Below are 27,894 nucleotides of genomic sequence, written 5' to 3' on the forward strand. Positions count from 1 at the left end.
CCCCAAAATAAAGTCTCTCACTGTTTCCATTAATTCCCCATCTACTTGCCATTAAGTGTTGGGACCAGACGCAATGATCTTAGATTTTGAATGCTGATTTTATTATTTTACAGATCTTTTATGATTTTGTTTCTTTAAGAAGGATCATTTCATTTGAAGTTTCTTTCCTTGAATTCCTCAAGGATAGGTCTTAAACTCCCCTTGTTCCAATCTACTCCCAAGGCTTCATAAACCATGGACTCTCTAAGACACAGTTCTGGCCCAGGCCTTCATTCTGACCTCCAGTTACATGTGTCCAGTAGCCTGATATATATATATATATTTGTGTATCTCAAAGGCAGTTTAAATTCAATGTGCCTAAAATCTAACTTGTGACAGTTCTTCCCTCTTCCAATATTTCCAATCCAAAGAATGTCGTCACCATTTACCAAGATTCTCACATCAGAAATATCAGTCTTCTAATTTTTTATCCTTAACATTTATTCCTTTCTAAAGTCTAGTTGATTTTGCAACAATTAAAGTATTTCTCAAATTAGTCCACTTCCTTCTATTGCTTCCACCATCAGTTTTGTCCAAACTTTCTTACATTGTCAATTGCAACGATCATAATTGATACCTTCATCCTTTCTTGCCTACCCTCCCCCTCCTCATTCATTTTCTACAAACAGGCATATTGATCTTTTAAAAACAAAACTTAGATCATGTCATTTATTTGCATAAAATCCTCTATTGTCTTTCCTTTACTCTTAGGATGAAGTATAAAATTCTCCACATGCCCACAAAGGTCTTCATGGTCCCTCTGCTCCTGACTTCACTCATTCCACACTCTTCCCACCTCACTGCTCTAGGTACTCTGGCCTCCTTTCAGTTCCTGGGTCTCCCTGAGTTCTCTACCACCTTGGGCCATTTGTCTGATGAGATAGATGGCATGAAGTATGGCCCCTAATCCTAATTTTGGTCCTGGTCAAGGGACATCTTCTCATCAAGGTTGGAGCACAGTTTCACAGCTCATATCTTTAGCTCTGAAGATTCTATTACTGATCTATTTTAAGGGAACACCAGCTAAAAGCACAATTTTAAAAGAATTAGAAAATTATGAGGAACTAGATACTCTGAATCATTTGCCTGCTGCACAAAGCAGGTCCTTTAAAGCATTTAGACTACAGCATAATTGCTAAACCTTAACAACATGATTAATCAACATGGAAATGTAGAAAGATGGTATTTATTTATTTATTCAACAAATACTGAGAATGAACTATAAGCCAGAAACTATGAAAGATAAAGCATGAATAAGACACAATCCCTATACCTGATGAATTCTGTTTAGTAGAGAAAACAGATTTTTTAACAAGCTCTTATATTATAATCTTTACTTTTTTCTCTGAATAAATACTTATGGAACTAATCAATGAATCACTCCCTGGAGAACTAGAAAAGAATGATGCTATGATTGAAAAATATGACAACATATTATGTGTGTGTGCTCAGTCGCTCAGTCATGTCTGACTCTTCGCCACCTCATGGACTGCAGCCCACCAGGCTCCTCTGTCCGTGGGAAACTCCAGGCAAGAATATTGGAGTGAGTTGCTATTCCCTTCTCCAGGGGATCTTCCTGACCTAGGGATCAAACCTGGGTCTCCTGCATTGCAGGCAGCTTCTTTACTGTCTGAACCACCAGGGAAGCCCTTTTCATAATATAATATATAATGTATTAGTTTTCATAGCAGTAGATTCTCCTGCTGTTCCCCATCTCAGTACATGGCACTTCGTAAGAGGTGCTCACAGTGAAACGGAGCCGGACCTGATAGTCCTTGCCCTTGCCCCTTGTCCTCTGCCTGCCTTTTGCCTGTGGAAAACCTTAGTTAAAGAATAAGTTTAATCAGAGAAGTCAAAAATGCAGAAACAAAGGAAACCAAATAATAATAATAATAATGTAGTCATTAGCATAGTCAAGGACCTTCAGTTCTTTCTCAAAGGCTATAGATAATATCCTGAGCCATATCCTGTGAGCTGTCTTACAGATACTCAGACATCAGGTGGAAGAATTAACTAAATGATGACTAGACTGTACCCACGACATGAGCTACCACAATTCTGAGAACTGGCCACAAAGAAATGGGAACAAACAGACCTTGGGACTGAAGGTTAACTGTACCTAAAACAACCAAGATGAGACTGACCAGACCACCAATGATCAATTTGAAGATGACTGTCAGAGCTGACTGTGCTGTTTTTGCATATAGCTCCCTCTCTCTGTCTATAAAAACTCTAATCCCCTGCTTTTCAGGGATGGTGCTGGAGGGGGCAGGGAGTTGGCCTTTGGACAGATGTCCACCCTCCCCCACCCCATCCCAGTTGCCAGCATCTGAAATTAAGCAAACTTTCCTTTCCACCAACCTGCCTGTTTATTGGCTTTTGGGGGTCAAGCAGCTGGATCCCATACACCTTTCGGTAACAATAGGAGGAATCTGGCTGAACTTCCCAGGTGGTCCAGTGGCTAAGACTCTGTGCTCCCAATGCAGGGGGGCCTGGGTTCAGTCCCTGGTCAGGGAACTGAATCCCACATGCTGCAATCCTGTGTGTCGCAACTAAGACCCGTGCAGCCAAATAAATAATATTAAAAGAAAAAGAGGAATTTAGTTATCATTATAGGTACTTCCCCTTCTCTATACTGTACCCCCTCTCCCATGTCCATTCTATCACCATATCAATCTTTCTTGCAACATTTATTTAAAATTAATTTACTTTTATCTCCATGACCATTATGTTAATCCAAATTACTACACGTTTAAGGACCCAAAATTATTTTTCTCAGTACTTTTCAGAATAAAGTCAAATTTCCTAACATGCTATAAGGCTCTACATAGCTTAATCCAGACAGAGATCTTGAGTCCTGCATTGAATCATGATGCCCCCTACTCACTAGATTCACTGGACTTCTTTCATTTCTTCATTGCCACCTCAAGACCTTTTTAACCTGCTGTTCCCTCTGCCTGGAATTCCCTTCCCCCCATTCTTAACAAAGTGTCTCCCACAGTTAACTAAAAGAACCTGAAAATCTTTAACTGCCACATGGTCAGACAGGCCCCATGTCTAAATTAGATTCCCCCATGGAGCACGGTCTCCTCTTCCTTACAAACTCATCACACTTTGAACTTACATTTTTAGTTGTATGATCATTTGATAAATATTAATAACTTTCTCCTCTGCTAGGCAAAAAAAAAAAATTTCATGAAGGTGGGAAAAGGTCAGGTTTGTAGACTACACATATTTCCATTATCTAGCATAGTACCTGGTGACATATTCTTCTAAGACCAAGGCAATTTTATATGCTCTCCTCTATAGATGCAAGTACAATTCTTATTATAGCTTTATAGGCTAACATTTCAAAGTGAAATAGAAATGTTCCCTTCTGGTTCCCAAGAAGAAGAGCAGCTTTGTTGTACAAAGAATGTTCACAATTCTTCTAAAAGAAAAATCAAATTTGATTTGACAGAACTTTCTATAGTCTAATGAAATTAGTCTTCTTCTCACTATGAAGAAGTTAGGTTTCTCTACAAGAGAGGTTTTGCCGAAACAGACTGGATATTTCAGTGCAGTGATCTTCTGCATTGCCATTTTACTTTATTCGTTCATGAAGGTGCAAAATCAAAATTTGAAATAAAAGTATTTGGAACACCATTACCATTTAGAAGTCTTTGTTTCATCATACTTACTACATTATCTGAATGTCCTAAATAGCTGATTCTTTATATTCAACTTTCAGTTATTAAACATTATATATAACCTTTCTTTGTAGTATTATTTATAAACATTTATTTTACCTGATAAAAGCACAAAAGGAGCTAAATTTCCTTCCATTGCTATTTGTTTTTCATGCCAGTCCAGTTCTGATGAATCTACTCTGAAATCTAGGTTCAGGTAGCAGATTTTACCCTTCGGTTGGATGAGCAGGAAGTTGCTGATCCTATAGCAACTCACTCCAGTATTTTTGCCTGGGAACTCTCATGGACAGAGGAGCCTGGCAGGTTTCAATTCATGGGGTCACAAGAGTTGGACATGACTTAGTGACTAAACCACCACCAACCACAACTTCTAAAAGCCAAATTATCTTGCATCAAAGGAGCTGATTTAAATCCACATCCAAAATATATCTTGGATAAATGAATATCGATTTGACAATTAAATGAATCTAATATTACCTTTATGTAAAATTCTCTTAAACAATTTCCCCAACAATGTCATTCTAATCACATGTTGATACTCAGATGACTCATTAGTCACAGAAATCAGCTTTCATAAAAGCGTTCACTGTCAGTCTGAAGTATATCTTACAAAAGAAACTGCCAATAATAGCAAAACTGTATCCACTTGACTTGGGCTTCACTGGTGGCTCAGATGGTAAAGAATCTCCCTGCAAAGCAGGAGACCCAGGTTTGATCCCTGCTGGGTCAGGAAGATCCGCTGGAGAAGAGAATGGCTATCCACTCCAGTGCGCTTACTTGGAGAATGCCATGGACAGAGGAGCCTGCTGGGCTATAGTCATTGGCGTCTCAAAGAGTCAGACATGATTGAGTGACTAAGCATGCACACCTTCAATTGACAACTTTGTATTGCTGATACTAATATTTTAGCATTTTCATTCCCTTCCTCTACTTAGACATAGCTTAGAAATAATATCAAGGGAGAACTGGAAAGTTGAAAGAATTTACCATATGTTGAGGTCTTGTCCCTTTGCTAAGAATATTACACGCTTGCTAATATAAGAATTAAAGCAGCCTTTTGATGAAGTGTAAAGGACTATTCATAAAATCCATATACATTATTTCACTTATAAATTTTCTAGCTCTGCTCTTAGAAAAAGACACAGATTCTCTAGTCATCTTAAATGTTAAGAAATACCTTAAATTCCTGCATAAATTTTAGTTATTTTCCCAAACAGTAGTTTGTTTCCAGAAGTGCACCTCGATATGTAGCATATTTAATATTACACAGTGAACTCCTTATGCTATCCATGTTAATGCATAGTATTTAATAATTTGTCATAAATTATGGATATACTAAGTTCTAAATGCCTATATTCTATATAATAGATACTGGACCACCCACAGAGGTACTTTTTTCCTTCTGAAATAAACGATTTAACTTTTTAAAAATTAACTCATATATTAAAAATAATAGCTTCAATAACCCCTAAAGTACACTGTATAACATAGTTTAAGAAAAGTCAAGAGTTGAGCTCTCAAAACTACATTTCTCAGTACTTAAATGGTACTGATATACTTCTTAGAAGTAGAAAGACTTTCCAGAAAATCCCAAAACACTATCTAAATATAAATCTGAAAAAATGGAAGATCTTGTCTTGTAAAACAAATGGTTATCTTTTTTAGGAAACATACCTAAATTTTTTTTAGTTTGTCAAGAATAAAACTTAGTCAATGAATTGTCCATGAATATGATGTATATCATCATTTAAAATATTTTTTCACTGAGTTATAAAACAGTTTTGTTATCACCTAGACATTTAATTAAAATAATCACCATATGCTCTATAAGAAGCTCAAAATACATTGAGAATTCTCCCACTGTCTAATAAATAAGTTTGAGGAGTACAGATCTAATTTTTAGATATCTGATTCCAGACTTTCTATATCTAACGCTTTGCTTATATTCTACTAATCTGTCAGTTTCTTCCAGTAAACTTGCTGTAAAAATACTCCTTCACTAAAATGGTTACATAAAAACACAAGCTAAGACACAACATTTTTTTCTTCTTTTCAAAATGACACCACCCAAACACTTAGCCTTTCACATCTGCTGTAGTCGTATGATGTTCCTTCTTTGAGTAAACTAAGTTTTGGTGTGTGTTTTTGTTTTTAAGATAAAGAAAGTCTTCAATAACACTAAGAATGTACATTTCAAATGTTATACTTTTTCCTAAGACAAACTGTGTCAATTCTTCACTCCAGAGCCTCCTCCCAGGATCTGGGTAAATAATTTCAATATTTGACATTATATTGAATCGATTTTTTATGAGAAAAGTAATAAATAATCAATACCATAAAAAGAAGAAATGAAGCATTATTTCAACACTGCAAGTTTTCTTGTAAAAACAGATTTACCTTAATTATTTATCCAGTCCTGTGCAGTCTTTCCAGAATTGTTTGGCATAGCAGACCCCTGTTGCAGAGTTGACTTATGTGAACTTTTGGGGATCTAGACAATGATTTAAAGACCAGTGGGAGTGAGCTAGACAAGCCAATCACCACCAACCCCTCAACCCAACACCTCCCTCCGTCCAACTTGCGTCAGCTCTTAAAAAAATAGAGAAGCTAAATCAGTTTACTGTTATACACTCGGATTAAACACCAGTTACACCAATTTCTGTTTGCTTTTAGAATTTTGGCTTTTATACAACAAAATAGTCACTTACTGAAAGCTTTACCTTGATCGGTATCTTTCTGTATCAAGATTCTACAGCTTGGCTGACTGATAAATCTGAAATGTTAATTTTTCTAGAGTTTTCTGAACTGAAGTCAAATTAAAGTAATACCATAGTAATGAAATCAGACTGCTTAATGAAATATTACAATCAGAAAGTGTAGAAAGTATAAAATAGCAGAAGAGTTGTTTTCTTTGGAATTGTCGATTTTATTCAGAGGAAATGTTATATTAGGATAACAGACACTCACAACAGCACCAAGTTACTCAAGGTGACGTGAGGCTGGAAATCCTAAGCCCTTTCAGCCTCTGCTACCATTTCAAAGGTAGTGTGCTGAGTAAGCAAAACATTATTTGGAGTGTTTAAAGAATTTCTAAACAAACATTTTCTCCCTTTCAAAAAAATCTGCTTGACTTTCCATACATCAGAAGAGTTAAAATGTGTTGGCAAATAATTCATTCTGTTATGAAAATGTATAAAGCAGACAACATTCTGAAAGTTAAGTGAGAAAACAGATTAAAAAATCAGTCCGGAATTAAGAGTTCTTTGCCTTTTTAATATTTATAATATCGATGAGCTCTCCAGTAACCAATCAAAAGAAACTCTAGATGCTAGATTGCAACAGTTGTGTCAATTTCCTATTTCTGAAAAAAAAAAAACAAACTAACTAAATCTTGTTCTTTGAGAAAATCTTAAGTTGATACAAGAAATTAAACATTAAGCAAAGTGTCCAATTATCCATTTCTCTTTTCCCTTTCAAATAGGCCCATTTGGTCTATTAACTTTAACATAGTATGTTTACTTTCATTTGTCTTTTACTTGTTGCTTCTTTATTTTTCAGTTACCTTGTAGTTTTGTCCATGATAGGATGAAAATTATTATGGTCTAGGAGAAAAATAATAACAAATACACTAATTTGTTGTCAACTGAAGCTCCAAAACTTTGGCCACCTAATGCGAAGAGCTGACTCATTGGAAAAGACCCTGAGGCTGGGCAAGATATAAGGCAGGAGGAGAAGAGGACGACAGAGGATGAGATGGTTGGATGACATCACCGACTCAATGGACAGGAGTTCGAGCAAACTCTGGAAGATGGTGAAGGACGGGGAAGCCTGGCGAGCTACAGTCCATGGGGTTGCAAAGAGTCAGACATGACTGAGCAACTGACCAACAACAACAACACTAATTTAAATTTCAGATAAATTTAAAGAATATTTCTTTTTAAGTTATTTCCATCATTTAATTATTATCTTTCCAACTTAAGATTTTCTTCTGTTTGCAAAGTTATCAGATGAGTATAAAATTAAGAAAGCAAAAACTTGCACTAATTGTTATAAAATGAAATATTTGTGTTCTAGCAAAATTTCATGTAATAGTGCAATTTCATTTCATAGTATATCTTCATGCAAAATAGGGTGGAGATAAATGAATAAATACCTACAGTTTTATCTCTCAAATTTTAAGTCTTGGCATCCATATAATTATTATGTTCTTCAAGTTCACTAAGTAATTACAGCAAATTAGCATGCTGGATTAAAATGAAAAGTACACATAAGAGACTTCTCTGAAGAGCTGTATATTTTTTTAGAACCTACTCTAATTGTAAAATTCTTATCAGAAAACTTTCATGACATTGATTCAAAAGTCAAATATACATAGACAAATTAATTTGACAAAAGTTGGCTGAATTAAAATGACAGGAACTTTGTTATTGTGAAATTATTTTTCCCCTAGATACCTGACATGTTTGGACATGCAAAGATTAATGAAGAAATGTATGGTTTGGTCTTGAAAAAACTCATAGTAACTTTCCTTTCACAAGGAAAATGCAGACTTAAGCATTATAGTTTTATGTTCTGAATATTTCTTAAATCATATCATAATGTAATTTCATATACATTTGGCAGTAGGTTTTGATTTCTTTTGATTTTTAAAACATGAAAATGCCACATAATCTGATAGGATCTAATTTGGTACAAGCATCAGTGTACAAAGAGGTAATGAACCAGAATATGCACAGACTTTTAAAAAAAATGAATACAATGAAAACTATGTGGATAGTGAATAATGAAGAAAGTCTGAACAACGAAATGACAAGCACTATGATCCTTTTCATAAGAAATTCATAGAAGTGCCACCAAGAACAGGCATATGAGACTTGGTTGAGGTGGGGAGTTGGTTTGCGAGATGTAGTATATGTCCACTTAAAGAGATACCCAGCTTCCAGATTACAATATGATTAATATCAGCAGAATTATATCACATACTCCAGGACTCTAGAAGATGAAAAGTCCCCAGGGGCTAAGATCATCCAAGATGACTTGAGGGAGCCTACTTATCTTGAAAAAGGCCTTAAAGTCTGGGTGAGATTCCAATGGATAGAGAGGAATGGGAGAGGCATTTTGGATGCAAAATGTAGACAGGCTAGAAGCATATTCTGGCAACAGTGAAAGCTAGTCTGGCTGCAGCAGAGACTTTTCAGAGAAAAAGAGATTGGAATGGAATAGTTCAGGCTATAAAAGGCATTAAATCTAGAGAACTCAGATTTCTGTGATCAAGATCTCTTGAAAGCTTTTGAAGAAAATCACACAATCAGCAGGGAGGGATACAGGTGGGATGATAGGGTAGAGATGGAGAAAAGGACAAGAAGGATGCTGAGGAGGCTGATTGATGGCTTGGCTTTGGTGATATTTACCCGTCTGAAAATAATGGCAGAAGAGAAGGCAAATGGAAAGGATTTGAAGTGGGGTCAACAGTAGTTTGACTCTTTCTTGTACTCCTGTTTCTATTTATCACTTTCACTAGCTCACAACGCATGGTGTGAATTTTATGTGATACTTCTATCAGAAATAAGAAACTTGTAATGAAACCTCTATATTTCTTTACATAGAGAAAGAGAATATATGGTGGTAACTCATCCACTTCACCACTCCATCAATCTGTGGTTCTCATTTTCAAATAGTACAGAGAAGATCCTAGAATGTATATCCCAATATGTTATCTAGTAAAAGTACAAACTTTCTGACTCAAACTGATTCAGATCATACCCGTGCATTAAATCAGATTTTTTTCTTGCCCATATTTAAAAGCACTATTCATCTTGTTTCAAATTTCTACATTCATCGATGTCTTTGAAGGGAAAGTTCCAGCTGGATAAAGTTAAAAATTGATCAACAATTAAAAAAAAAAAAAAAATATATATATATATATATATCCTTTAGCCAGACTGTCATGGCATTTTGCAATGACACAGGGAAAGATAACCTCTTGTTCTCATGATTGTACCCAAATTTCTAACTGTAGTCATGGGACAAAATAATACTTGGAAATACAATGTGGTTATAACCAAATTGGAAGACTATGGGTAGAAACAGTAATGACGAAGAAACAAAAATCACCTAATGTTTAATAATTTTGTATTGCCTTTGTATCTGTATTCAAGTGCTTTTCTTTGCTCCTACCTTAATTTCCCTTTAAGTCACCTACCTTTTTCCTTGCTTCTGTTTCTTTTTAACTTTTCTGTGCTACATTGTGCTTTTTTAAATCTATTTTTAATTGGAGGATAATTGCTTTACAGTGTTGTGTTGGTTTCTCTCTTGTGACAATGTGAATCAGCCATAAGCATACATATATCCCCTCCGTCTTGAACCTCCCTTCCACCCCCTCTATCCCACTCCTCTAGGTTGTCACAGAGCACTGGGTTGAGCTCTCTGGATTGAGCAACTTCCCACCAACTATTTATTTTACATATGGTAACACATATGTTTCAAAGTTATTCTCTCAATTGCTATACTGTCTTTACAAGGCCTTATTCTTCAATAAGTTATCTTTTACAATTTCTAGGTTTTAGAGTTGTGAACCCAAAATTGAATACAGTTGATCAGTTGCCAAGATTATAGGTCTGTCCTCATCCTACAATATTAGTGCTTCCAAATACAGACAATATGTGAATTAATCCAACTGTATTTTACAGTATTGTAGCAATCATCTACAATGACCAAGCCATTCCTAGAAATGGAAGACACTAACCTAATTGCAATTAGAAACAATACTTTGGTTACTTCTTTTTAACTTAGGGTTTATTCTCTGGCTTTTGGGTTTCCGGCTTCCAGGGAAAAAGAGCATTTGTGACCTTTACTGACTTCACTCTTTGGCCCTCCAAATTCTTCATCTTATCTGTCTTAGTATGAATACATTTTTTAAAAAAGAAGAAAAACCATATAGAAATGTTGCATAAATCTTCCTAAATCATTCAAATCACAGAATTCGTATTATCCTGGAGGTGATCTGAGCACGTAGGTCCTTTGAATCATCTGCAGTGTGAGGGAAGCATAGATGTGCTATAGGTCTCTCTCTTCATAGTTATGAAATTATTAATCTCAACTTACAGAAAAAAATAAGGACTACAAGAAGAAAAATGTAAATATGACCCTCAAAAGCCACATACCAAATTAACTGTAAATATAGAAATACAAATGAATAATTTTCTAATTCTTCTTTGGCAGAGGATTCAAAAATACTTTTTAAATTTTTTTAAAAATCCAAAAGCGGATTTCTGAACTGTCATACATTTTTCAATGTTCCTATTTCAAGAAATAACACCTCAACACACATATAATACAAGTGACTTTATGAAGAGCCTTATTTGATGATACCTTCTAAAAGTCTAAATTTGGGATCCTCTCAAATATGAGTTCTCAAAAGGCTGCCCAGCCTGGCCCCAGGGAGAGGCTCTGCTTTTCTGTTCAGAAAAAAAAAAAATTTCCTGACCAAGAGAAGAGCAATGACCCACATGTGCTGAGGAAATTGCTTGAAGGATGGCGTCCCCCTCTCTTGAATCCAGCCTAAACCACCTTTACAGTTATACAATGGAGCATTCTGGAAATGTTTGAATAGTCACCGTGTTGCAAAATTAGCAAACAAAGTTGGGGCAGGTTGACAAATTTACTGACTTGGTCACAGACCTAAATAGAAAATTCCTTTAGCCTCAGCTGATAAAAAAAAAAAAAACTAGTTAGAAGACAGCTCATGTTCATGTTTTGCTTTCTGCGTTTTGCCTTTCAAGCAACTAAGATCCTTCTGGTCCATTTTATTTCTTGATCCCACCTTGAAACGATGCAGAGAAAAAAGTATCTCAAGTTCATTCTAGGCTTCTGCCTGAGCAGCTACACCAAGGTGAAGAAAGATAACAAGATCTGTGGGGCTTGTGGATAATTATAACTTAAATAATGTACCGAAATTCTAAATGTTAATTGGTGGTGGTGTTTAGTTAAAAAGTTGTGTCCAACTCTTTGTGAACATGAATTGCAGCATGCCAGGTTTCCCTGTCCATCACCATTTTTTCCTGGAGTTTGTCCAAGTTCATGTCCATTGAGTCAGTGATGCCTCCAACCATCTCATCCTCTGCTGCCCCTTCTCCTCTTGCCCTCAATCTTTCCTTGCATCAGGGTCTTTTCCAATGAGTTGGCTCTTCACATCAGGTGGCCAAAGTATTGTAGCTTCAGCTTCAGCACCAGTCCTTCCTTGCTTTATATGATTCCTATCATGTAAAATGCCTGCTTGAAAAAACAGCACTACTAGGAGATAATGATTAAATTATAACAGCACTTCCTTTCAAAGCAAATTCCCTTTCAAAACAATTTCTGTGCATTTGGATTTTGTAATTTCATCAGTGATTGGACTTTGTAATCCTGGTGTCATCTTGCCTGGATTGGACAACCAACAGTTTCTTAAGCTGGGACCCAATAGGCTGCCAGGCTAGACTGGGAGGAGATATAGACAGCAAAGGAGACAAAAAAATCACCCAGCAGGGTTTTTAAAGGGAAGGGACTCTCCAAAAGGGGGATGACACCAATCAATGCTGTATGAGAATCAGTGTCCCTAATAACAAAAGATATGCTCAAGCTGGCCTCTCCAGAATTTTGAAACCAGGAAAGCAAGTCTACACTAAGGTGTTCCTCAAAGGAATGTTAGCTGAGTGAGACTTATAATAGTGATGTTGACATTTCTTAATGGACTTTTCAGGGAATGCAGATGATTTCCTGAGTCAGATCTCAGTAAGTGAGGGGGCAGTCCTCTCTCTCTCTCTGCTGAGCTGTAAGCAACCCCCAGGGCCAGGTCATGATGTGGTCAGAGCTCTTTGCAGCCTGTTGACAGACGTACTCTCCTCTGCTACAAGGGTTAGCAGGAGCCAGCATGACAAGATTCACTGAACTATTTGTACTTTATGGGTTTTATGAGCTAGGAATTCTACTTCCTGGAGGGCTGGGTAACACCAGTCTTTCTTTAAATATAGGAAAGCTGACTCAGAAAAAGTAAATGTCTTGACCTCATTCAGCAGGACAGCAGTCGAGAGGGACATTTGGGCAGATGGTATACTTAGGAGGTTTAGGGATAAGTTCAAGTATGTCTAGACAGCCAAATTAGATTAGTTGTAAATAATTTATTTTGTTTGTTTACCTTAATATTAGGCTATGCCTGTTCATAGTAGGTATTGCATAAATGTTGAATGAGTGAAAGTCTTTATTAAAGGTGCTGTCTCAATGTGTGCATCCAAAACAATTCTTTAGAACTTATTTAAGGGTTGCAACAAGAAACATTATAATTATTCTAAATGAGGATCATGCCACATATTAAAATGGAGTAGTTCCTTCTTGTGCTCAGAGACAGTTGTGAGATGGTACGGTGAATGTCCATACTACATGTAAGGAGCCATTAGTCCTTTTATAGAGAGCTGGATTCCTGGAATATTTGGCAGTAATCACTAGTCATGTGTTCAAAGAATATTCAAATAATAATAAGGGCATGAGAAAATTGTAATTATAATAACTTTTGAAAAATAAGATACAAAATCTAACAATAATATGTTCCTAGTGTTGTTTTTAAAATTATACATATAATATATAAAAATATACTATATATATATATAATATATATATTTTAAAGGGAAAGGGGAAAATGCCTTAGAGGACACATATCAGAATATAAAGAGTGGTTATTTCCAGATTGTGAAAATGTCGATAATCTTTCTTTTCTCATCTGTATTTTCCCATAAACTTTAAAGAGTATGGATTACTTTTACTATGAGAAAACAATAAATACTATTAAAATACTAGGTTTTGTAAAACTTGTTAATCAATCCCAGACATTAGCCACAAACTAAATCTCTATTTTTAGTGAGAATATTTTGGATGCTTGATCAGAAACAATCAACTCTCTTTAAAAGAAAACTTTAGTTCTGAATGGGCATTTGAGTTATTTAAGGTATAGATAAAATTATCCATGTCCAGTTTATTCTGAAGGGATGGAATTTTTTTCTTCCCAATCAGCAAGAGGTACTGTAATAATTCTCAAAATATTATTGAGAAAAATAGAGATATTTAAATATATTTGGAGCCTCAATATTTTCTCGTAATGCTGTGAGATAGTTTCTGTTACAGCCTAGTAAGCAGTCATCTTCATTTATTCATTAAATAAGTATTATTGAACACCTATGTGCCAGGCTTTAAGGTAGGGTCTAAGGCAAGACAGACAAAAATATAAGACCCAGTCTCTGTTCTCAAGAAGCCCTGGTCTCTCCAGGGAATCTGCTTAAGTAGGTCAGGATGCTATAATGTGGTATGTGAAATGCCCATGGGAATGGAGAAGGGGATCAGAGAAGTGCAGCACCCAACTCAGCTTGAAAAGGACAGAGAAGACTTATCAGAGAGGCAACAGCTGGGCTTAGACTGAAAGTTAAACAGGAGCTGGCCAAGATCAGTGGCGCGGGAAGCAGACAGCAGGTAGAGAGACGGCACAAGAAAAAGCCAGAAGACAAGAAGCAGCTCCCAGCTGCCTGGTGTTCCTGAAATGTTAAAAAAAAATTCGACTGGCAAAGTTGCTGGTGGGATCACATGGGGTTAGGGCTCCATGTTTTTTCTCTATTCTGTTCAGTTCAGGTGAGTTCATTTTAAAAGACTGGTCCAGCAATGTCACATAGAGCTCACAATTTCAGATATGTGAAGAAAATGTGCTTTGTCAGGAATGGTGATAGTTAAGGTTACTGCAAACAGTAATAACCATCAGGGTCTCATGAGGCGATTCTTTCCTGCATTGTGTTTAGGTGAGCTGGGGTCACCGCTTTGTGTTTGCAGGATTGTTGTATTATAATTTTTTCCCTAAGAACAGAAAAATTCACGTTCATGAGGTATTTTGCTTAAAGTGATGTAAATATATGATTTGTTGTTGAGTCACCAAGTTGTATCCAATTCTTAGCAACCCCACGGACTGCAGCACGAAAGTCTTCCCTGTCCCTCATCATCTCCTGGAGTTTGTCCAAGTTCATGTCCATTGAATCGGTGATGCCATCCAACCATCTCATCCTCTGTTGTCCCCTTCTCCTCCTGACTTCAATCTTTCCCAGCTTCAGGGTCTTTTCAAATGAGTCAGTTCTCATCAGGTGGCCAAATAACTGGAGATTCTGCTTCATCGTCAGTCCTTCCAACGAATATTCAGGGTTGATTTCCTTTAAGATTGATTGGTTTGATCTCCTTGCAGTTCAAGAGACTCTCAAGAGTCTTCTCCAACACCACAGTACAAAAGCATCAATTCTTCAGTGCTCTGCCTTCTTTATGGTCCACCTCTCACATAACTACCGTAATTATAAGACTTACAGGAATTGAATTTTTAACTATAGAAATCTTGACCCTTTCTTTAGTTATTCCTAGATATTTAAAAATTATATTTTAAGTTGCAATCTAAGGTTCAATCTATTTAAACTTCTTTTTTCCTTTTTCAAAGTTTTTGTTAATTTGATTGCAAAAAATGTATGTCAGTCATGGTAAAGATGGTATATTTTCTAAGGCTATCAAAACAGAGAATTTTGTATCAAAGATCGCCAGAAAGCAGACATAAACTTTCTAATATGGATAAAATTAGGGCAAATTGTATTGGTCAAAAAGAATTCCTGCCATCTTTTAAATATTAAAACAGCAAGAAAGTATTATTAATGTGTTTTTGTACTGTCTTGGTAAACTTTCCTTAATTATTTTAAAAATACATCTAAGTGAAGATTGATAACCAAGTAAATTATATATGAGTGATATACTTAGTAATATTAATGTCCTACTTTTCAAGTGTCTACAGTCTCTAATTCTTTTTTTTATAGTATCTAGAATAGTGTAATAGGAGAAGGCAATGGCACCCCACTCCAGTACTCTTGCCTGGAGAATCCCATGGACCGAGGAACCTGGTAGGCTGCAGTCCATGGGGTCGCGAAGAGTCGGACACAACTAAGCGACTTCACTTTCACTTTTCACTTTCATGCATTGGAGAAGGAAATGGCAACCCACTCCACTGTTCTTGCCTGGAGAATCCCAGGGATGGGCGAGTCTGGTGGGCTTCCGTCTACGGGGTCTCGCAGAGTCAGACACGACTGAAGTGACTTAGCAGCAGTAGCCCCAGCAGTATAGTGTAATAATTGGAAGCGTAACAATTGGAAGACTGATACTTGTTTTTTAATGATGGGTGATCTGATTTTTACATGCACATAAGACAATCATGGTGATGCAAATAATTTTGCTTATGGCCTTTTTTCAATTTTAAAAGACTGATGACATTTCCTTTGAAACTTATGACTTTTAACAGCTTTTTCAGAGGAAGGCTGAGAGAAGCTCACATTTTCTGTCTTGAAACTGTCTCTATTCATCCCTTCTAATCTTTGACACCCAAAGGATTTGAATGGCTAAACTAAGCCTCTCTCTTTTGTTATGCTAATACTTACCATTGCGCTTGATTCTAAAGATTTGGGCTCCTAGTCTAACTCCATCATTTACTAGCTGTGGAACTATCAACTCAGTAAACTCTGTGGGCCTTCGTTTTCTCATTTACAAATTATATAATTCCTGAGGTGACAACAAGACCACCGGAAGAAGTAAATGCAATTCACCCATTCATCTATTGAAGATCTACTGTGTGATAAAAAAAACACTTAAAAACATGACTATAGGTCCTACTGGCAAAAGTTATTTCTTTCTTCCCATAGAGTCCCTTTTGCCACCATTTGAACCACAAAACTTAGAAATGTAAATAGATGGTAACTATATTTATATACCTGTCAAAGAAATAGCAAAGTGGTTTTCCCCTAGAGACTCTTTGGACATAAAATTCTGATTGTTGACATAAAATTCCTATTCTAAATATTTAGATTTAAATAATTCTCATCAAAATTTTAGCAAGCTAAGAGGTGAATAACAGAATGAATTGTCTTTAATCTTTTCTTTTTTTCCTTTCCTTTTCCTGTTTTCTATCAATCAATTAGCAATCACTCAATTAGGGTGGAAACATTGAACACCTATTATGTATGTTCCTATAACCGTGCCCATCAGAGTTTCCCATCTTTAGTCTCTCCTTCTACTTCTGAACATCTGGCTGTTTTTTCTGACAAACCCCAAGTCACAAGAATGACTGGAGAGCTTTACAGTTGGGTTGAGATATACAAGAGTTCTGTGGCTATCTATATATATCTTTTAAATTATATATTCTACGTTACACATACGAAAGATCTGTATCTATGTTTACATTTGTATCTATTAGGATTCACAGTGCTTTTTTCCCCTTTTTAAACAAACTTAGCTTTTATCCTTTGGTTCATATGCTAGGGTACTAAAAGTGCATTGTTGTTTTCTCACTGTAATTCCGAATTCTTCTACCAAACATGGAGTCGCCCTATGAAATGGAGAGCACACAGACTCTGGAGTCCAAATTCAAGGATTCAGATCTGAGCCCTCTTCTGCTGCCTACTAGTTGAAGGGCTTTACAAAGCAGAGTTAATCCCTCCCTCCCCTGTGCTATCTCTGCTTTCTAAAAGTTTTGCTACCATTCCAACCTGCTCTCTTAGCATATTGGTCTACAGGAGCTTCTAGACTTTGAAGTCCTTAGGAGCAGACACTGTGTCTCATTTAGTGTAGCTGAATCTAGTATAGGTTCTGGACTTTGACTGCCTAGACTTAACTCTGATTCTTGTCACTTCATAATCGTCTGACTTTGAGCAAGTTGCTTTTTATTTCCTTGTCTCCGTTTCCTCTTTTGTAAAAAGGAGATAATAGTGCCTCCCTCACTCTGCTGTTGTGGAGATTAACTAAGCCCCTATTTGTAGAACATTTAGAAGAGTTTCTGACACATAATAAATATCATGTATTTGTTATATGTGTATGCTTAAGGAATTGTCTCTAACTTCGAAAACTAATATGGTTCTTATTTTCTTTGTTGAAAAGCAGATAAAGGAATGTAAATATTTTAGAATTCAGTCTTCTCTTTAAAATTGTGCCTTATAAGAACCATTATGGCCATGAGGATGAAATGAGATAATGGATATTTAAGCATTATAGAAATAAAAAGTATTTTTGTGGCTGTTTGATTATAAGGGCAATGTGACATTAACTAAATCATAGAATTAAATTGCTTTCAACACCTTTTGGTTTGGAAGTGTATTGTCACTGTTTATTAGAGTATTATTTCATCTGTTGAACTATTGATTAGTGCTGTTGAAAAGCTAGAAAACGGCAGGTTTTGACCCTGACCCGTGGAATCTCAGAAAGCAACCTCATAATAAGATACCGTTTGCAATACATGCTTTTGTTTAACATTAACCAACCTCTGAAGCTGAACAGTACCACGGTACATATTTACCTCTGAAGGTGTCCTCAAGAGACAGTGTTTAAACATGCAAATATGCTGGTAGCTCTAGGGAGGTTTGATTTGGCTTGCTTTGGATTTTTTTTTTCTATAAGATTGACAAAACACGAAGACCCCAAAATGTTCCAAGACACATGCTTCAGATGCCACAATAAATGACTGACCTTTTGCTTACACTATGGGATTTGAGATTGCTGGCCTTCTTGTACTAATTCTCAAATTGTCCACCCACGTAGGTTTGTCTAATCAGAACCAGTTGATTCAAACGTAAGACCTTTTTAATCATTATGAGTCAGTGTCTGGATAAGCTGGCAACATGAATGGATGACTGGCTCTCTTTGAGGCCCTTCTTGATCAAAGAAGGACCCACAACTTCTATTTCCTTATCTCTTAAATGCAGGGAAGTCTTATAAGCATGCACATATGCTACTTCTCACTAGTTTCCAGCTAACTTGTATAAGACTGCTTAGAATATGAGTTGAAGTTTAAATAACTAGTGCATCAAATTTTTTATTTTTTATTACCTCCAGATCGATTTATTCTTGGAAATTTAGAGATAAGGAAACATATATGCAGGTGTTTTCAAACAGAAAGCTTTATAGAAACAAAAAACAACATTAAAAATCTTCAGTATTCTTATCAAACATTCTTATGCTTTTTGGGAAACAGGCCATTTTTTCCTAGGTGGTATGGGTAGAAATGGGAATAAACACAATGCTGGTAAAAGTCGGTGTTATCCACCCTGATATTTTACTTTCTTTCCATCTTTTCCTCTTTCAAACAGTTGGTCTTCCAGTTGCTGACATAATGAACTGTTCTCACATGAATGTATCCGTACTGACACCAAGCCCTGTCTTTCTCCTAAACAGAATAACGTTGAAGTATATTTATTATATCAATAATATCTTGAGACTTAATACTTATCTAGACTACTAAGACTCATGGTCTCAACAATGCTGTTTAATTTTCAGAAGATAAATTTAGTTGTTTTTTAAATCTGCCCATTTGGTGGTAGGATAACAATAACTAGCCTGTTGTATTGCTCATTGTCCAATGTGTCACCATGTAGACTGGTTTTCCTGAGGCAGTTGTTAAGTAAACAAGATTTTCATCACTCCCATACCCAATTATGAAAAGCATCAACAGGAGCAAGAACTACAATATGAAACAGAAAAAAAATGAGACTGCAGTGAGTTGTTGAAAATATCCCCTAAAGATTTTTCTTAATGTTTTTGGTCATGTTTTCATCATAGGAAATACAGCTTAAATATTTCTTTTATATCCAGTATAGATAGTATTTACAACACTAAATATAAGGATTTAGAAGTATGTGGCAAAGAGATGAAACACATGTTTAGATGTCTTCTCACTCCAGCTAGAATGAAAAGTGTGAGACTCTATTTTTTTTTTTCTAGGATTTTAGCAAATAAAAGTGTTCAGTTTCCATATGCATTGTCACCAAGTTTAGATCTACCCATGAGGAATGTTTAGGTGTATGTACAGGTCATTTTCAAAATGTAGAAACAGATGCGGTCATATGGCCTCCTGAGTTTCCACCACAAATGCTTAAGAAACAATTTTCTTTCAAAGCTTTGCATTATCTCATCTAATCATACTTAGTTACTCTCTGTTGTGACCACTAAAATTATTTGAGAATAATTGTACATCAGATAGTATGCCTACCTTGAGCAGATTTGGAGAGGGTGGGGAATAACTTTTCAGAGATTCCATTTATAAAAAGTTAAAAAGCACCTATCTCGATCTCTGTGTATAGCTCTATGGATCAAATGGAAATGGTCTTTGTTTTGTATCTTGAATAGACTGGTAAACGAAGACATTTTATTTTCTATTATATTGCTTTTTCCTTCTTTTTTGTTCTTATTTTTGCATGGAACACAGTAACTTATTAAAGAAGGCATATGCATTTGTTATTTACTTTTCCACAAGTGGGATCATACATGTACAGAACTTAGAACAGAGCTTGGGATGTAGTAATATAGATACAGATATGTGCTGCACTGTGCTAAGTCGCTTCAGGCATGTCTGACTTTTTGCCTCCCTATGGACCATAGACTGCTAGGCTCCTCTGCCCATCGGATTTTCCAGGCAAGAATATTGGAGTGGGTTGCCATGCCCTCCTCCAGGAGATCTTCCCAACCCAGAGACTGAACCCTCAGTCTCTTATATCTCCTGCATTTGGAGGCAGATTCTTTACCACTAATGCCACCTGTATAGAAGTAAACAAATATTAGTTGTTGCTGTTGGTTGTATATTTTTAAATACATGAACCATATGAAGCAGCCTAGGAATTTAATGTTTTTATGAGAACCCTCTTAAACAGTAGATTGTTTTTGACTCAGAAGAGCAATTATCATGTACTAACTAAGTGAAGTCACTCAGTGTCTGACTGTTTGCGACCCCACAGATTCCACCAGGCTCCTCCATAAACATTTCATTCTATATTCTTGGCTGAAAACCAGGTGGCAAATTTAATTCCTCGGCCTACTAGCAAACATTCCAGGAATAGCCTCCAAACTTTTGTTATTTGCAATATTCACAGATCCCCAGGAGAAATAACTTCTTTTCATGGGCTCCTTTGAGAGAATAGTGTTGAAACATGTATATAACCATATGTGAAATAGATTGCCAGTCCAGGTTCAAAGCATGAGACAGGGCACTCAGGGCCGGTGCACTGGGATGGCCCTGAGGGATGGGATGGGGAGGGAAATGGGAGGGGGCTTCAGGATGGGGGACGCATGTACACCCATGGCTGATTCATGTCAATGTATGGCAAAAACCACCACAATATTTAAAGCAATTAGCCTCCAATTAAAGTTAATTAATTAATTAAAAATAAAAGTCAGCCTCTTAAGCATTAGCATTCATTGCCTTGTGTTAACTTGCCTTGGAGTTAACATTTCAAACATAGGAAACCCTGAAAACATATATTCAGAACAGAAATACTGACATGCTCTCGATGCTTCCAGCTACCTCTGCCCGCTGCGATGTCTGTTTACTCTGGTCTGGTATTTATTAAAATATACAAATTTGCCATAGCAACCATTGCAACACAAAGCCTATATGTGATTCTAAGATAAGAAGAACCTTTTTTTTTTTTAAAGAAACATACAAAAATATGCTAGTTGTCCAAGTGCAGATTAGATATTCTGCAAAATGGAAATGTGTACAGTAATAACATTTTTATATGAAATCATAAGAATATTTTTAAATACTTAGACTGTTTCTAAGTACCTATTATTGCTACCACTATTATTTTTTAAAAAAGAAATCTGAAAAGTGTGGTGTATTTGAATATATAACAGTGAATCTGGCAAAGAAGACAGACACAGCAGTGTAAGAATTTGAATTAATGGCTATCATTTTACAAAAAACTCATGATTTGTAAATATAATTTACATATAAAAAATTTACATATAAAAAATAATTTTTATTTTCCATGACATTTGACATTTTGCTTTCAAGTTTATTTGTTAAAAGTGAACATTGTAGAACCTGAAAAAACCCACTCTATATCTTTTTAAAGAACAAGTAAAAAACATTCTTTCTCTTTTTATGCTGAAAAAGTGATTTGTGCTTTATTGTCAGGTGAGCAGGTGACTGGGCCTTCCTTTGGCCTCAATATTTGGTATATTTGTTGGCTTAAATCCCATGAAATTTGAAGCCCAACACACTTGACTATTTCCATGCTTGCCCTATTCAAAAATGGGTTGCCTCCATCTATTTTTCTCACTTAATTTTGATAGAGAATAAAGGAATTTTAAAAATGTATTCACATAGGTTATTGAATCATTTTTCTAATTTTTTAAATAAAACTTAATAAATCTGGAAACTGAGGACATATACCTATTTTAGTTTTACTGAAAGAATTACAAAGAGACACAAGTTAGCTTTTTATTTCAATTCTGATCAAAATTCTTAAAAAGTAAGTAGGTAGAAAGCAATAGCTCAGAGGGATTGAGGAATCTGGGTATAGAATAACCTCTCACCAGTTGAGAGCATTAAACTTCTGAAAAATCCATGAGAGGAGAATTTCAGGTTGGGTAATTCAATATCTTAAGGGAAGATATGTTTTACAGGGTTAGGGCCACCTGAGTGAATCCGCAAAATACTTTTACACTCATAAAAGTAAAAATATCACCGATGATGTTATTACATATTTTAAATTGATAATGATAAATACAGTTAAATTCCAACTTCTCACCTTTTGCCCATGAAAATGTCCCTAGAATCTTTTTTTCCCCTAGAATCTTAAATTTTGCTGTTGCATAGCAGATTATGACAAAAAAGTAACTATTATTTACCCTGGTGGCTCAGTGGTAAAGAATCTGCCTGCCAATTCAGGAGATGCAGTTTTGATCCCTGGGTCTGGAAAATCCCCTGGAGTAGGAAATGGCAATCACTCCAGTATTCTTGCCTGGGAAATCCAATGGACAGAGGAGCCTAGAGGGTTATAGCCCATGGGGTCGAAAAGAGTCAGACACAACTTAGCGACTAAACAACAAAATCAATTACTTAATGAGATAATAGAAACTTATTATGAATAGAAGCTAAATGTCCTTTGAAAAGTATTTTCTAGTATATATGGCTAATGTAAACATAAGGTGTTAATTCTTTTACATTTTCAACAAATAGAACAAAGGGAAATCAAACTAAAGTTAAACATTGATAGGTTTTGGGAAAGTTTTGCTTTTGACCTTCACCTTGGAAAATAAAACCTGAATTCTCATCTGGCATAATAGCAAGGGAAGCTTTTAAGTGTGACTGTCATAATCCATCTGAGCATCTTCTCTTATGGGATAATCAAAGGGTTTGGGTCATTTCTCTTCGGGGAGTCTTTTGTCAACTATTGGTAGACTATAGGGGCATGTTGATGGGTTCCACCACACTAGAGTGTTAAAGAAGGCAGCTTAGTCAAATCACAAAACCAATGAATCACCTCTGCATGAGTCACATTTTCAATCGCTCCAACCCCATTTCTCCATTTTATTTAAATATTATTTAATATTGATTTTTTCACTTGAGAACTAACTTGTTTTTAGACAAACCAAAGTGCATTGTTCCTTAGACATGATGTTTTAATTGGAGGATAACTGCTTTACAATGCTGTGCTGTTTTCTTCTGTGCAACAATGTGAATCTGCCATAAATATATTTATATCTCCCCCCTTTGGAACCTATGCCCCCATCCCACCCCTGTAGGTCTAGATGATTTTTTAAGTGTCCTTGGTAATAAAGTTTCCCAAAATGGAATGTTTCATTACATAACTTAGCTTATATACTATATTTCATTTTTATTTCTTACTAGGGAATATTTCAAAGTTATACAAATGTTGGTGGAATAATATACGGAAACCTTACATATGCACTATCAGCTTCAACAATTATCAGCCATGGTTAATCTCATTACCTGTAAACCACCACTTCATTATTTTAAGGCAAATCCCAAATATGTTAACTTCCAAGTAAATATATCTTTCCATATCAGTAATAGAAAGTATGCTTTTAAAAATGTAGTCACATAGCAGAGTTTTTAAAATCAAAACAACCCCTACTGTTTACTGGTGATGTCTTGCAATCTTAGAGAAAGTTGAGTAAGCACCTGGGTTAGTAGATCAGTACACATTTTGAAACCATACTGAAAGGGCACTCCAGGTTGGCCAGATTCTATCAGGAAGAAATGTTCAGTAAATTAGAGATACTATGAGGAAAGATATTTGTGCAAAACTGCACAAAATGTAGGCGGCAGGACAGGACCCTCAAGGAAACAGGCAAAGAAATGAAAGTGCAATTTTTCTTTAAAACAGAAGCAATCTACAAGAGTTAGATTGAAGAAGGCAGAAGATTAGAGTTTGAGGGTGACATTTTTAAGGTTGTATAAATTAACAAAATTCAGAATATTGAAAATTCTATCAGACATATGATTGGGATTTATCATCAAATAAATTACATGAGGTTAAAAAAGAGAAAGTGTGATTGAACCTCTGGGTTAAAACAGACTCATGAGAAATATCAACCAATGAGTGTGTTCACCTGTTTCATTCTGATTCAAACACAGGGTAAAACAAAAAAGAGAATCAGGTATTTGAACACTGCCTGAATATTTGATAATATTAAGGAAACATTGGTTTACTTAAGGCGTGATGATATTTTAGCTATTTTTAAAGACTTCCTATCTTTTTGAGATACATCCTGAATCACGTATGGACCAAATGGTATGATGACTGGGATCTGCTTAGAAATAATCTGGTAATGATTATGGTAGGGGTAGGAGGGAGGAAAAGCTTGGGTATAGGTGAAATGCAACAGAGAAGTATTAACAATTGTTGAAGTTACATGAAGACAGAGTTACAGAATATCATTCTCTATTTTGAAATATGTTAGAAATTTCCATATTAAACATGGTTAAGTTTCCTAGTTCAGAACTACTACATGTATTTTCCTTGATAGCTCTCCCAGAAGTTTAAAAGCAGAAGGAAGACACTATAAAGTTCTTCAACCAACCAGAAATTTCTATTAACTGGCACCTTTGAATTTGGCCATTACAGATGAAGTTCATGATGGTGAGCGCAGAGCCCTCTGAAACATTGAAAGATTAAATTACATTTGATAAGACTGTGATTTTAAAATGAATCTTGCTTATGTTCTAATTTTTTGAAAATCAGCAATCCATAGCAGGTACAATTTCCCCTTAATCAGAACACTCTATTCCTCAGTCATTTAACAGAGCTTTTCCATATCCTCAGTTAGACAAAGGAGACTTTTGAGCAAATGTTCTTCCTCTGTGACTGTGAAATTTGTACAGATCCATGTGCATATGTGAACTTCACGTAATATTGAGAACTCCTTTAGAAGAGGTTGTTATTCTGAAACACTTGCACACATAGAGTTCCAACCACTTAAAAAAAGAGTAATTATTTAAGGTGTGGCCCCAGAATAGGAAAAAGTCAGAATTTATATGGGACCCTTTATTCCAGATCCAGTGTATTTTGCTATTTATTTAAAATATGGCTGTTCTGTTTATAATTGCATGCTATGGTCTAAACACATCCTTTTTAGGTCTGTAATTCAAAACACAAAAGGAGTTTGTTTAGACATAAGTGTAACCAGAAAAAGAGCTAATAGTTATGCCCTTGATTTGATTGAAGCCATGCTTCAGTAAAATATCAACCAATTTGTAGGGAAGCATTAGAACTCTAATAACTTGGTATTAGGTAGCTCAAACAACCAGTTAATTCATGGAAATTTTCACTTGTCTGAGGCTACAGTTTGTGTTTGTGAATAGCTTCAAGGATAGATGATTCATCATGAGACTATTTTAATTACTCTTTGTAGCTAATATCTAGGATTGGTTCCCTTCTTTATAAAAATTCATCCATCACTTGATTATCTCTTACTATAACTAAATCTATGCCAAACCACACATATTTCCATATATTTAAGAAGGGAAGAATCATTCTGTTTCCATCTGTTTGTATCTAGTCTCAGTGGGTGGGCAGCTGGAGACTCTCTCTTCCTTGCTGACAGGCAGAGAGGGACTCTGTTCCTCCTTGCGATATCAATTAGGGTTGAAAGATGCAGAGAAGTCTAAACTATCAAGTTTTCTTCATCCTCCACTCACATCACTATCCTGTTAATTTTGTAAAGTCTGAAATCTCTTTTATTTAAGTTCTCACTGGTAATAATCACATTCACAACAGCCCAACATTATGCCAGGCACTTGTATCAAGTCAGTAATATCTTAACCTTCATTCTTGTTCATTCATTAAGTCGTATCAGACTCTTTGTGACCCTGTGGATTGCACCATGCCAGGCTCCCTGTCCTTCCCTCTCTCCTGGAGTTTGCTCACATTTATGTTCACTGAGTTGATGATGCCATATTATCTCTCCATTTTTCAAGTAGGGCAACTGATGATCAAAAAGATGGAGTAACTTATCCAAAGACCAAACCTGGTGAAGGACTGGCTAAGCAGGACACGCATACCCCCAGGTCTGACTGCAGAATCCAGTTCAATGTCCACGGAATACCTACTCCATGTTGGACACTATTTCTAATAGGGTCCCTGTCATCAAGTAATGGAACTAAACTGGAGGGCTCAGCAAGAGAGTTGGGGCAAATGGAGCAGGGGTCATGGAGGAAAACTGGTGTGGCTTCCAAGATGAGAGGGGTTCCAGGCAGGAGTAATGGTTTCAGAAGTATGGGCCCAGAAATAGCAAAATGATTACAGTCTACTTTATCTCAAATGGAATGTTCGTGCAGAGTCTGTCTGAGGTTGGCCTTGACCACCAGTTAAGGAGTTTGAACATTCTGTAATCCTGGTATAAAAAATAATGTAAAACATTGGATTTTCTTTCATTCTTCAAAGTGTGGATACTACTATAGTGTTGCAACATTGTTTGAAAGTAACTGTACAGCTAGAACTTGATTTCTATGTACATTAATATAATACATGCAGTATTTATATTTTATTTTTCTTTCAGAAAAGCTCTACTTCTTTTCTTTAAAGAACAACATTTCAAAAACAAACAACCTCCCCATCACCCCTTAAAAAAAAATAACTACAGTGCTGGGAACCACAGTTTATGTATGTGCTTATATTTTGTGTCTGGCTCCCTACACCAATGACTGCCATCATTAGTCACATAAGTAAACAGCATTAATATAAGAAAGGTAAACTAAATTCAGTGGGCCTTTTGTTCAGTCTTCTCACTGACAGCCAAGTGTTGGCTGCTTCAAGATTGCAGGGTTGAGTTACCTGCCCTCCCACATGCTGTGTGACCATGTGGTCCAAACACAGGAGACGTGACCCAGAAGAACTGCCTGTAAATCAATATGGGATATCTAACATTTACACAAAATAAAATTAATCATAAAGACAGTACAAACAATTCTATTTCATTTTGAAGGATTCAGAAAAGCAGATTTGCTTATCCAAGAAGTTATAAGTTATTTTAGCTATCACATTCCTGGTCCTTTCTATGTCTTAGGCTTTGGAACCAGCCTCCTGTATCTACCTTCCATCCTCAGGCAGAGGATGTGGGATAAGAAATATTTTTCTGGTAACAGAAAGCATTAAAATGGAGATTTAGTGGACAATGCCTTCAGTTAAACTTGGCTCTAGTCAGGGTTCCTGACTGATAGTTCATGTTATTTTGTGAATTGTTGTGACTCAGAAAGCCCAAAATGTGAAATTCTAAAACCTTAAAGGAATATTTACACTTTCAGATAGTAGTAGACATTTCATTCTTTCCTCTGCTTGGAGGCGTGGTAGTATTGGGGTGGGAAGTTCCCTAATTAGGTGCTGACTGATGGAGGGGCCAAGCCTACCTCTTCCAGTCCTGCAGAAGTGAGGCACTCCCCTAGTCATTACAGCCACCAGCGTCCAGGTTTGTGGGCATTCAGGTGAGAGATAACATCCTCTTTTAACACTTAAGTGACCTCTAGGGGATGCTTCTCCCATTAGCCGGTGGGATGAAAAGCCAGAGTAAGGCAACACTGACTGTCTCTGGACCCTTGATAGTTGCTCTGGGGCCAGAGATGATATTTTGACTCTCAGTGACCCTGTCAAACTAAAGTGCCATTTGCTGGCATTTCTAGTTATGTGTCTGTCCCTGAGTTATCAGCTATGTGACTGAGCATAAACTGGCAGGGGATTTCCTACTGCAGAGGCTTTGTTTGTGTTAGTGTCAAAAAATTGGAGTTGTCCAAACTAAAAGTAAAATCACAGAATAGATTATTAAATGGGTGTGGAAATTTGAA

At 36.1% G+C, this 27,894-nt stretch overlaps 1 protein-coding gene across 3 annotated transcripts in view; it reads right to left on the minus strand.

Annotated features, from left to right (window-relative positions):
• Positions 1 to 27,894, minus strand: part of SLC38A4 (solute carrier family 38 member 4) — a 75,939-nt gene that overhangs the window by 38,638 nt on the left and 9,407 nt on the right. The window contains exon 1 of one of the 3 annotated variants that reach the window (XM_043447142.1): positions 6,126 to 6,273. The exons of the other annotated variants lie outside the window; for them this stretch is intronic. The gene's annotated coding sequence lies outside the window, so the exon portion shown is untranslated. Of the gene's footprint in view, positions 1 to 6,125; positions 6,274 to 27,894 lie in introns of those variants that run through there. 3 annotated transcript variants of the gene reach the window in all.

Source organism: Cervus canadensis, chromosome 25, assembly GCF_019320065.1.
Source record: "Cervus canadensis isolate Bull #8, Minnesota chromosome 25, ASM1932006v1, whole genome shotgun sequence".
In the NCBI taxonomy this organism is placed as follows: Eukaryota; Metazoa; Chordata; class Mammalia; order Artiodactyla; family Cervidae; genus Cervus; species Cervus canadensis.